Raw genomic sequence first — 11,280 nt, forward strand, 5'->3', positions numbered from 1 at the left:
ACAGATGAAAGTTTGGTAATTATGAAGTTATGTGCATTTCTTAGAACGAATCCAAGCAGGATAAATGTCAATCCTGTGCCTGAGCCTTTGCTTATATTTTCTCTAAGCTACAAAGTATTACACCATATTTTAGATTTGACACATTTAATAGGTGTGCAGTATTATTTATATAATATGAATTATGTGTTATATTATTCAAAATAAATTGTGGTTTACTTTGCATCAAAGCATTAAAAGTGGTAGCCTATTTTAGTGAGCTAGGCTACATGGATCGTATATGCACAATGTCAACATTCTCATATATTAGGCCTATATTTTAATTTATATTTTAAAATTCCTTTAATAAAACAAACATGCATTTTTGTTATTCGTTACCTGTCCTTTATTTTGACAGAGAACTTCTTGGGAAAATATATTTGTCTGTACACTGATTAAGAAATTGTTGCCTGTTTTATAAATTATTTTCTTTATTTTAGTAAAACGTGAGGCACTGTGTAATTTCGTTCCCATTATTTAGGCCTAATTAAAAAAAGAAATGAATAAATTAAACCTGCACGATTTAACTAAATCATTGAAACTCTAAAGAATGGATGGATTAATAAAACGTCCTCACGTATCAACAAAGTACACACGATGTAAAAAAAAAAAAAAAAAAAAAAAAATGTTTTACTGCCTATTTGTCAACTAAGATGCTTTGAGGGTGAGTAAATAACAGGCTAATTTTCATTTTTGGGTGAACTAACCCTTTAACAGGTGTACATAGTAAAGTGGCCGGTGAGGGTAGTAAGTATATTTGTACAATCAGTAATTTATCAGTCAAGACTTTTAGTATATTTAAGAAAGTGAATTTAGGCAAAATATACAAATAAAATACAATAAATATTGGGAGCATAGTTAAACTGTGTATACAAACAGTTATCACAAAACAGCTGATACACAAAACACATTTTTATTTTATTATGTATGAGACATTATTATACATGGTTATATGTGATATTGAAAACAAATCCGGATTTCATCAATGAAAATGAAAAGTTAAATTTAAAAGTTACGTTTTATTGGCATTTACCACAGAAATTGAAACTGAAATCCAATTGAAAGTATTTTTAATAATGTATGAGTTAGATGATTGTAAATGATATTGAAAGAATCAAAAACAATAGGAAAATACAGGAATGGATACAATTTAAAAAGTGCAGTAACAAATAAAATGACCATATATTCCAGTATATAGTTTGCTTGGACATTAGCATAGATTCTTTTAATATTATGAAGACAGTTTTTTTTTTTTGCTTAACTCAATATCAGCACACAATCTTAATTTACATCATCTGATTTACTCAGAGGCAGAAAATGCTTACATGCTCTATTAGACATAGATCAATGAACAGAAGCAAGCCCAGCTTCTTTTCTGATTACTCGAGCCGTATCTGCCAGATCATTTACTCCTTCTCTCAAGAGGTACTGAGTGGCAGCGAAGGATATTCCTGCAGCAGCAGCACTGCCTACACCTGGAAGGAGACTCAACAAATATTCAACAGTAGAAATGGCAGCGAGTGCAGCAGACACTTGCAATCTGGTCAGTGCTTTTTCTCGGATGGCAGTAACAAATTTAGATTTGGCCAGATCTTTCAGGTGGGGCTTGTTAACTTTTTCTGAAAGCCTTGTCAGTGATCTTTCATCCAAACCAAATGCATAGTAGCACCTTGTAAGGAAAAGCAAGACCATGCCTACATCACATGCTGCTGATAGGCCTGGCACAGGGACAACTGCTACAGCAGCAGAGGCAAGAGATGCAGCCCAGGTCATCCGTTTTTTCGTAAAACATACTGATCTTCTTCCTCAAGAGATGCAGCAGAACACACTGGCCAGGCTTGTAGAAAGAGCATACTTCTTGTGTTCTGGAAGCTCATCTTCAAGAGTGTTTTGAAGTGATTCAAAATCATATTCCTCCAAATCACAAGACGATATCAAGACACTCTGGGGTCTCCCAGTTTCTTTCAGGTTTTTCTGACAATCCTCTCTTATTTTGGAAAGAAGCTTCTGCTCATCAAATCCTTTTTTCTTTTTCTCTGAAGACATGTCATTGTCAATCTTGGAACGAACAAAGTAAAAGCTTTTCTTTTGTTTTCTTATTTCTTCAGCCAGCATGATGTCATTCTCTGTGAACCTCTCTGAGTTAAGGATAATGAAGAAATCATAGGTGTTAAACTTGACGTCTTTCAGGTTCTTTTTTGCTTTGAAATTTGGGCTTCCTATTCCAGGCAGGTCCCAGAGCTTCACATTTGGCATTTCAGGATGTTCATACATGGTGGGCTCCATTGTAGTTTCTGTGACTCCAGTAGGTGCTGCTCCATCATCGTCATCCTCTAGACCTCTAACTGCATTTACAAAGGAGGATTTTCCTGATCCTGTCTTTCCAGTCACAGCGATGTTAAGTGAGACATTAATAAACTGGTCAAAATTGGTTTTAGCTTTTGCTTTAGCCTTTTCCAGAGTGGACTTGCCCGATTCCTTTATTACATCAACAACAGCAGGGTCTAGATTTTCCATGTTCTGAATGGCAAACTTAAACATTAATAAATGCTCAGAATTAGAGACATAATACTTACTTAAATAATGTCATTTAATAATGCAGCTGATAACATATGATTCTAATTACCTGAATTTCTTGGTTCCAGGAGGAGTAATGAAACACCTGTTTTAAACACAAAAGTTGAATATGAAACCAATGTGAAATAGTTGTTCTGTCGACACTGAACAACAATCATAACCACAGAGACAAAAGACAATCGCAGAGATCAAAAGTAGGTTGATTTTACATTTATTGTATATATTTATATTTAATTATTAAATTAAAATCAGATATAAATATATTTAAATATAATTAGCAATGTGTGAAAATATTTGTTTTTCCCAATATTTATATTGTTTACCTTAAACAATTTTGAAACTTGCAGTGAATTTCTGTAAACTGTATGCTGTAAAATTCCAAATGTAACTAGATAAAAAAAAGTTTGTCAAATCCTGTGATGTTGGATTTAGAAAGCATCCCCAGAAGGTTGGAAGATGTTTAAAAAGCTTGAAGATTTGAATAGACTAATGCTGTCTTCACATGCTACAGTAAACATACAAAATAAGATTTTCTTTAACCACACGGTTACTTTCTGGATTTAAATAAGCCATCTCAGTCATTTCTAGGGTGGCAGTACAGTCAGGGCGGCAAAAAGGACAGAGATATTAGTTTATCTTTTGGGCATTCTCTGGAATTATTGCACTCATATCAAAAAGTTATCACCCCTTAGTTATTCTAACTCTAAATTAACTTAGCTTCATAGTAATGCCGCTCCCGCGCTGTGCACCACTTATAATAGCCTATCACATGCAAACCATCCTCATGTACTTCTATAAATGTCATCAAAATGAATAAAACTATCCGGACATGAATGACTTTTGCTACTGGTGAGTTTTAAAGCACGACACGTGCTTCTGAAAGGTAAGATTATAGTCTACTGTGAGAGAAAACGTGGGGGAGACACAGGTGGATACGTCCACGTACATCCAAAAAAAAAGAAAAAAATAGAAACAAAAAACAGTATTAGACCAAAACCATATTTTGTTTTTTTTTAGCCAGGTAGCCTAGATATTTAGTCTTTATCATTTATAATGCTAAGAACAGTGTTTAATTTGTAAATTGCAAGGTCCCGGAATAAAGCGGGTTGACAGATCAGGCTATTGATCAGAGGATGGAGAGGTAATGGAGTATTTGTGCAATCATTTAATGGACCCACTTAAGTGATTACCAGCTTGCATCAGTTGTTTTTCTATTATGCACATATACTCTTAAAATCATGGTTATTTTATTGCAACATTTATTTGTGTTTGGGTATGTTTTGTGTAACCCAGCTCCTGGGACAGGGCAGTTGGAACAACCCAGTTTTTGTAATGAGTGCAGATATCTTGCATTCTCTTCAAGTGAGAGTAGTTCTCAGTGCCACCGACTTGCATTTCTTTGGTCAAATATAGGTTTGTATATGTTTTATTTAATCTAAAAAAAGCTACTTGGCTGTAAATAATTTTATTTCATGCAAAGCAAAAACCAAGTCACCTAAACACAAGCCGCATCAGTATTTTTGTGACGATTAAATGTTTAATTTTTACTTTTAAAAAATACTTGTTAAATGAGTTTAAATGTAAGAAATGTTGTATACATGTTTAAACGGTTTAAAATCTGTTTATTAAGAACTGTATTTAACTAAAATACATTTAGAGAAAGAAAGATAAAAAACAGCAGTAGGGAGAATTTATGACTTTGTATAGTCTTCCTCTGCCAGCTAGATCTTTTAAAGGGGTCCTATTATGCTTTTTCACTTTTTGAATTTTAGTCAGTGTGTAGTGTGTATGTTTTGGGCATAAAAAAAAGATCCGCAAAGTTAAAAATCTCAAAGTCCACTCTAAAGAGAGATATTTCGTTGAACACCTAACTAAAAATAATAATCAAAAATAAATAAATTGCTTTCTAATCAATCTCAGCCTGCTTTAATTTTGTGTCGCTAAAGGTTTGCATCAATTAGCTTAAATTAAGTGATGTTTCATAAACAAATTTCGGGAGGAGCATGCACGGATAATTAACATGGCCAGTTCATCATTAGTGATTACACCGTTTTACCAATCAGCTCAAGAGGAAACACCCTATAAATAATGAAGTACGTCCTCCTACCTCGTTATCTCTCGACTTTCAGCTGTTGGTTTGCTCTGTTGCTATCTTATCACAGGACCCAATTTTCCGTCCAACGACGAGATCTACAGTATACCGGGATTTTTTCAGATATACCACAATTTGCTGGCCCCATGATACTCCTACTCCGCCAAACATGGCCGCCGAGCACCAGTAGTTATTGCAACAGCTGCTCTTCTCAACCAGCCACACGCTGTGGCCAATAGACCGTGCAAAGCCCGAGCTCACTCGCTCGACACCACCATTTGTCCCGCTCAAAGACCCGGCTCTCCTCGAGCGCTGGGATCACGGCAGCAGCAGGCATTCAACGAGCCTGGGCTGCACCCCAGATCTCACTGCATCAAAGCCTCACTTGCTTCCTGCAGCGGCTCAGCCTTTCACAGCATCTTTTCCTGTCACAGCGCAGTTTGAAGCTGCCTCCTACTAGCGGCGACAGGGACCGTGTGTTTGCAATTTAATAAATTTTCAGAGTTTGTCATCTACACTGAAATGCCTGAAGGCATTACCTTTGCCTTACTGTGCATGTATAAACCTCACCGAGATGTATACAGACAATAAGTTTTCATGCAATTCTTCTGGTAGGATCAATCTATTTATTGAAATGATTTTGAACCATTACTGGCACGCTCACTCAGAATTGATCTAAAAACACAACTGCCCTCGTGTTTTCCGCAGTTTTTCCGGCAACCCCCTCCCCATGGCCTGCAGCCCCCACAGTCTAACCCCAGTGTGAGGCTGCCTCCATTAATGGCACAGGCCCCGATGCCCGCCATTCACCCTCTCTTTCCCCCTCTCTTCTCCACTTTCGGAGCTGTCCCAAGCGTGAGCAGCCTCCACAAGCATGAGCACGTCTCGCAGACAGCTCCAGCAGCGATCTTTCCACCTCCTCTCATGCTCCATATCTTCTTCTCTATGTTCTGCCTTAGATCTACCCATCCCAGTACTGAACACCCTTGGCTTAGGCCCCAATGCCTGCCATTCCCCTCTCTCTTCCACTCCCAGAGCTGTCCCAAGTGTGAGCATATCTCCGTTAATGGCGCAGGCCCCGTGCCTGCCATTCCCCTCTCTTTTCCCCTTTTTCTTCCACTCCCGGGGCCATCCCAATCGTCCGTGTGCACCGATCTCTGCAGGTGGCTCCTCTCATGCTCCCCCCTCCCTCTCACGCTCCCACACCCCACCCATACCCTCCAAACTTCCTCTGGCGCAGACTCCTGAACAACCATAGCTAACCCCCTTTAACATCACTTAATCCATCTATAACGGCCCATCCCCACTCCAGCTGTCCCCCTCGCAGACCCTGCTCCGCAGGGGCCCCACCTCTAAATCCCACACTGTCACAGCACAGTTCCACTCCCTTATCAGGAGCCCTTTGCCTTAATTTCCACACTGCCACAGCAATGCCCTCCCACACACCAGGAGCCTTTCCTTTCCAGTTTTCCCCACTTTCTTGCCACAGCAGTCCCTGTACTCCTGCAAGTTCACCTGTTGGTTCAGTACGAATCCGGTGTTTTCCTGGGACTGCAGCAGCAGTCTCTGCTCTCCTGCAGGAACTTGTGCGCTTCCCTATTTTTTCGGGCAACGATGCCGCAGGCAGTGCCTGCTCCTTAGCGGGTATATACTTTTTACCAGATTTCCCCACTGCCAATCTGCTTGGCTCTCTCTCTGGGCAGCCTTACCTAATTCCTACACTGCTGCAGTCAGTTTCCCACTCCTGTAGGTGCTCTTCCCATATTTTCTCAACAGTCCTCACTCTCAACAGGAGCTTTTCCATTTTCCCCCACTGCCACTGCAGCCTCCGGCAGGAGCCTTACCTAATTCCCACACAGTTCCCGCTCCCGAAAAGAGTTAGCCTCTACCTAATTCCTCACAACTGCATTACAGCAGTTCCGCTCTGTCGCAGGACGCCATTTCTCCATTTCCCCACTGCAGCAGTTTCCACAGTTCCTACTCCCGTAGGAGCTTTTCTCCATTTCCCACTGTTTCAAGCAGTACCTGCTCCCGCAGGAGCTCTTCCATATTTCCCCACTGCCGCAGCAGTGCCCACTCCAGGTAGGAGCCTTTGTCTGTATTTTTAATCTGCTGCAGCAGTGCTTGCTTCTGCAGAAGCTATTTTCTCTTTACAGATGCTGTAGCAGTTCCCACTACCAGCAGGAGCCTTTCCCGTGTTTTCCCTACTGCCGCTAGCAGTAGCCGCTCCCACAGGAGCCTCTATCCATATTTCCCCACTGCCACAGCAGTGTCAGCTCCCACAGGAGGCTTTCTGTATTTCCTCACTGCTGCAGCAGTGTCTGCTCCCGCAGGAGCCTTTTTTTCTGTATTTTCTCACTGCCGCAACAGTATCTGCTCCCGCAGGAGCCTTTCCTGTCTTTCCCCACTGCAGCTGTTCCCGCTCCCGAGGAGTTCTTCCCATATTTCCCCACACCGCCAAGCAAGCAGTGCCCCGCTCACCGCAAGGGGGAGTGCTTTCCATATTTCCCCCACGACCACAGCAAGTGCCTGCTCCCACAGGAGCTCTTACATATTTCCCCACTGCCACAGCAGTGCCCGCTCCCACAGGAGCCTTTCCGTATTTCCCCACTGCCGCAGCAGTGTAATGCTTCCTGCAGGAGGGGCCTTTCCGTATTTTCCCCACATGGCACGCAATCAAGTGTCGAAGCTGCCCGCCAGGACGCGACTTTCTGTGTTTCCTCACTTGCGCCGCAGTGCCAGCTCCCACAGGCAGCTAGTCCATATTTCACCCACTGCAGCAGCAATGCCCGCTCCAAGCAGGAGCTTTTCCATATTTCCCTGCAGCAGCAGGTCCCGCTCCAGTAGGAGGCAGTGTCTGTATTTAATCTGCTGCAGCAGTGCCTCTGCTCCTGCAGAAGCTGTTTTCTCTTTTGCAGATGCGGCGCGTGGTTCCCACTCCAGCAGGGAACCTTTTCCGGTTTCCCTACTGCCACAGCAATAGCCGCCCGCAGGAGCCTCTATCCATTTTTCTCCCCACTGCCGCAAGCAGTGCCCTGCTCCCCGCAGAGGAGCTCTTCCATATTTCCCCACTGCCACAGCAGATGGCCCGAGCTCCTCACAGGAGCCTTCTGCAATTCCTCACTGCTGCAGCGGTGTTCGCTTCCCACGGGAGCCTTTTTCCCTGTATTTCCTCACTGTAGCAGCAGCAAAAATCGCATCTCCAGCGGGAGTTGTTATCTCTCTCTAATTTCAGTGGGCACTTCCCACGCCGAGTCAAATTCTCTTCCTCAGACACTGCACTGTAAATCAATTATGTGCACCAATGGGCGTCCCAGCACCTCCATCTTAACATTAAGTCCCAGCTTCTGGGAGTTTCAGTAAAGTATTGGATGTCTGGCTGCTGTCCTGTTCTAATTGTGCTTTTTGGGGGAGGCACTTTGGGCTGGGCCGGACTCCAAGCTCAGACCCCTCTCCCCAGATGGGGGTGGGGGGGGGACCCGGGTTCAGGAGTCTTGCCAGGCTCGGAGCTCTCTCCCCGGACAGCAGGCCAAATACGCATAACCTTTATTTAATTATAAGTAAATAAGAACTCATGAAAATGTCTTTGGTCTGCGCTCTGGAATTGTAATTCTGCTAAACTTTAATTACTAAAACTAAAATTAAAACAGAAACTAAACTGTATAAAAATTAAATAGGCTATAAATCGGTTCACTAAATAAAAACTAAACAAAATTATTAATGAAACCAATAAAGGAAATTGTGGCCTAATGGTTAGAGAGTTTGACTCCTAACCCTAAAGTTGTGGGTTTGAGTCTCGGGCTGGCAATACCACGACTGAGGTGCCCTTGAGCAAGGTACTGAACCCTGACAACTGTGTCCCCGGCGCCATGGCATAAATGGCTGCCCACAGCTCCAGGTGTGTGTTCCACGGTGTGTGTGTGCATTCACTGCTGTGTGTGTGCACTTTGGATGGGTTAAATGTAGAGGCATGTGATTCTGTATGAGGAAAAAATTAGGTCAAAAAGAAATTAGAAGAAACCAAAAGAGGCCAGACCTAATTCGGAGGAGCCGGACCCTGACCCGGCTTGTTCAAATTACACCCTGACTATGAATAGGGATTTCGGCTGTCCGAGCACAGCTGCTTGAACAAATTTCTATCTGTCACCCCCTCTTTTTGAACATAGACGTGGAAGTACAGTATTCAAACTTAAATTGTTATAAATTAAAAACGCTTCTGAATACAGACCAAAGGTTGGTCTCTTTTTTAAAGAAGACAATCTGCAGATTATTGCAGAAATCATTTCAAAAAATGAAAGCATAAAAAAAAATAGTAGTTTAACCCCTTAACTGTCACCGTCCCGTATACGGGACGCCTAAATTTACTTAAAAATATTACAATTAAATCCTAATCTAATCATGACAAACTATATATTGTTGGAAAGGTCTAAGACTCCTAAATAGATATTTGACCACTCTTTGTTAATGAAAAATTATGAAGGAAAACAGTAATAGATTAACTTATGACAAGAGTGCACTTCAAAACATATACATCATAACAGGAGTTCTGACCTTTGTCACAAAAAATATACTTAAGCTTCTTTTTCTTCACATGTTTTAGTAATCACCATAAATTATATATATCTTTAGAAAGCTTAAAACCTCCAAATCATTTTGAAGTGTGGATACTTTCTGCATACCATGGAAATGAGTGATTCAAATTCTTTTTTAGCGGACTCCTCCTCCGCAGTAAGAGAGGCCATATTCCAAATATATTACGGTCTTTAGAATCAAAAACTCTCCCTAAGTAATCTTGACAAAATACATATCTCGTGGAGAAGGTCTGAGTCTCAAGATTCCATATTTGGCAGATGATATACAGACATAATATTGACAGCATTGTGATACATTTTGACAGAAAGATTAATGGAGTTTGAATGGCACCCTTTAGGAACCTAATTTTTTATTTTATTTTTTATATCAACTTCAAATTTGGAACACAACTTATTTAGACATATGGCTTTATTTTTATAGCAATTTTGGGTAAAAACATTTTAAAAAATATAATAAAATAAAATATAATAAAAATAGTACCTGCAGCCAATCTAAGAAGTCGGGGTTTGTTCTAGGAGAGGAATCCAAGCGTTCACATTTACAGCTTCAAGAATGATAAATGTGGAGTGTAAAAATGACACAAGTAAATCTAAGTTAAATTGTTCCGTGGCCATCTCACTTGAAAATTAACTATGGCTTCACTGTAGTAAAAGCAGTAGCTTACCATGGATTTTGGGGTCTATTGATTACCATATATTGTATAACCACAGTTTCTTAGTTTTGGAAAAGAATAAGGCAGAAGAGGTTTCTGTGGAGGGTCCTAAAGTCCCTACCTATATATGCCAAACATTAAATCGATGTTTCTTGTCTCTTTGAAATGCACAGTGTTCTTTAGAGCTTTCCGCATATAGTCAATTCAGGGAAGAGTCTATCAGTATAGGTCTATTGTCAGGATAGATACATCTAGTCCTATTGATTCTAAACTAGCAGTGTGGATTCACTAAATATTCAGTTGGATTGCCTTTATTCAGTTGGGGGCACTGCTGCAATCAGATTGAATAATTTCCCTTTTCCTAACAGTGTATACCAGGCATAAAAGTACCATAAAGGGTACTAAATATTGAGTGCCTTGACAGCAATTAGCTGCTCTTGCATTGTATGCCTAGGATTCCTTACAACAACTATAACGTCCACATGTTTCACACTACAAAGGCAGAGCTATCTGTACAAATAGTACGGTACGCACTAAAGTACACAAATTAATAGTTCTAATAATAGTTTTCCCTTAAGCCACAAAGACTGCAGTAGTTAATCATCAAAATTAAGAACAGTTTATTTAACAACAAATCACAAAGTCTAAAAATTTAAAAAACCAGTTAATCTGTAAACATAGTAAAAACTAAAATAACATTCACTAACTTCAGTGACTCTATTAATATATTCATTAATCAGCTTACTCTTTTTTAAGTTACTAACTGATTTCAGAAGCAGTTATGGCTACTCAGTTGTATCCCACACAATAGGATTCAACAGCGGTATAACTGGGCCAGTGTATTAGGCATGTCAACTGTACCTCACTACTAACCCACGTATATTGGCAGGCACTCAACAAATTGCACGCAATAACCTTGAAAATGGCAACATCACATAGTGTAAATACATCATATTAAAGATCATAAATGAACTCAGTTTTGGAGTTCCAGATTGAAGGTCAAAATGCTATTTAATGTTACAGAGAGATGGAAGTAAAGTTCTTACCTGTAAAAAAATATATAAACTTTCTGTATTTTTGGGTGTGCCGTGTCAAAGACAGTTTCTACTGCAAACAAGTCTAGATACAAATCATGCGCCACTTCCTCTTCACTCAATAAGGGAAATGCCCCTTTTTGTAGGAGGACTCAAGTAAGCAATTATATTCCCTCTCCTGGTTATATATCATCTTGAGTCTACTTATTCTGGGCACTACCTTATTCATGGTGCAAATAACACCTACCTGGGTGGTGTGTGGGTTAGCATCATTGTCAGTGCATCCGCGGCTGGTT

General features: G+C 40.5%; 1 pseudogene; it reads right to left on the reverse strand.

Annotated features, from left to right (window-relative positions):
* Positions 1–1,015: 1,015 nt before the first annotated feature.
* On the reverse strand, positions 1,016–11,080 carry LOC109082149 (annotated as a pseudogene).
* Between the last annotated feature and the right edge of the window lie 200 nt (positions 11,081–11,280).

Source organism: Cyprinus carpio, chromosome B3, assembly GCF_018340385.1.
Source record: "Cyprinus carpio isolate SPL01 chromosome B3, ASM1834038v1, whole genome shotgun sequence".
In the NCBI taxonomy this organism is placed as follows: Eukaryota; Metazoa; Chordata; class Actinopteri; order Cypriniformes; family Cyprinidae; genus Cyprinus; species Cyprinus carpio.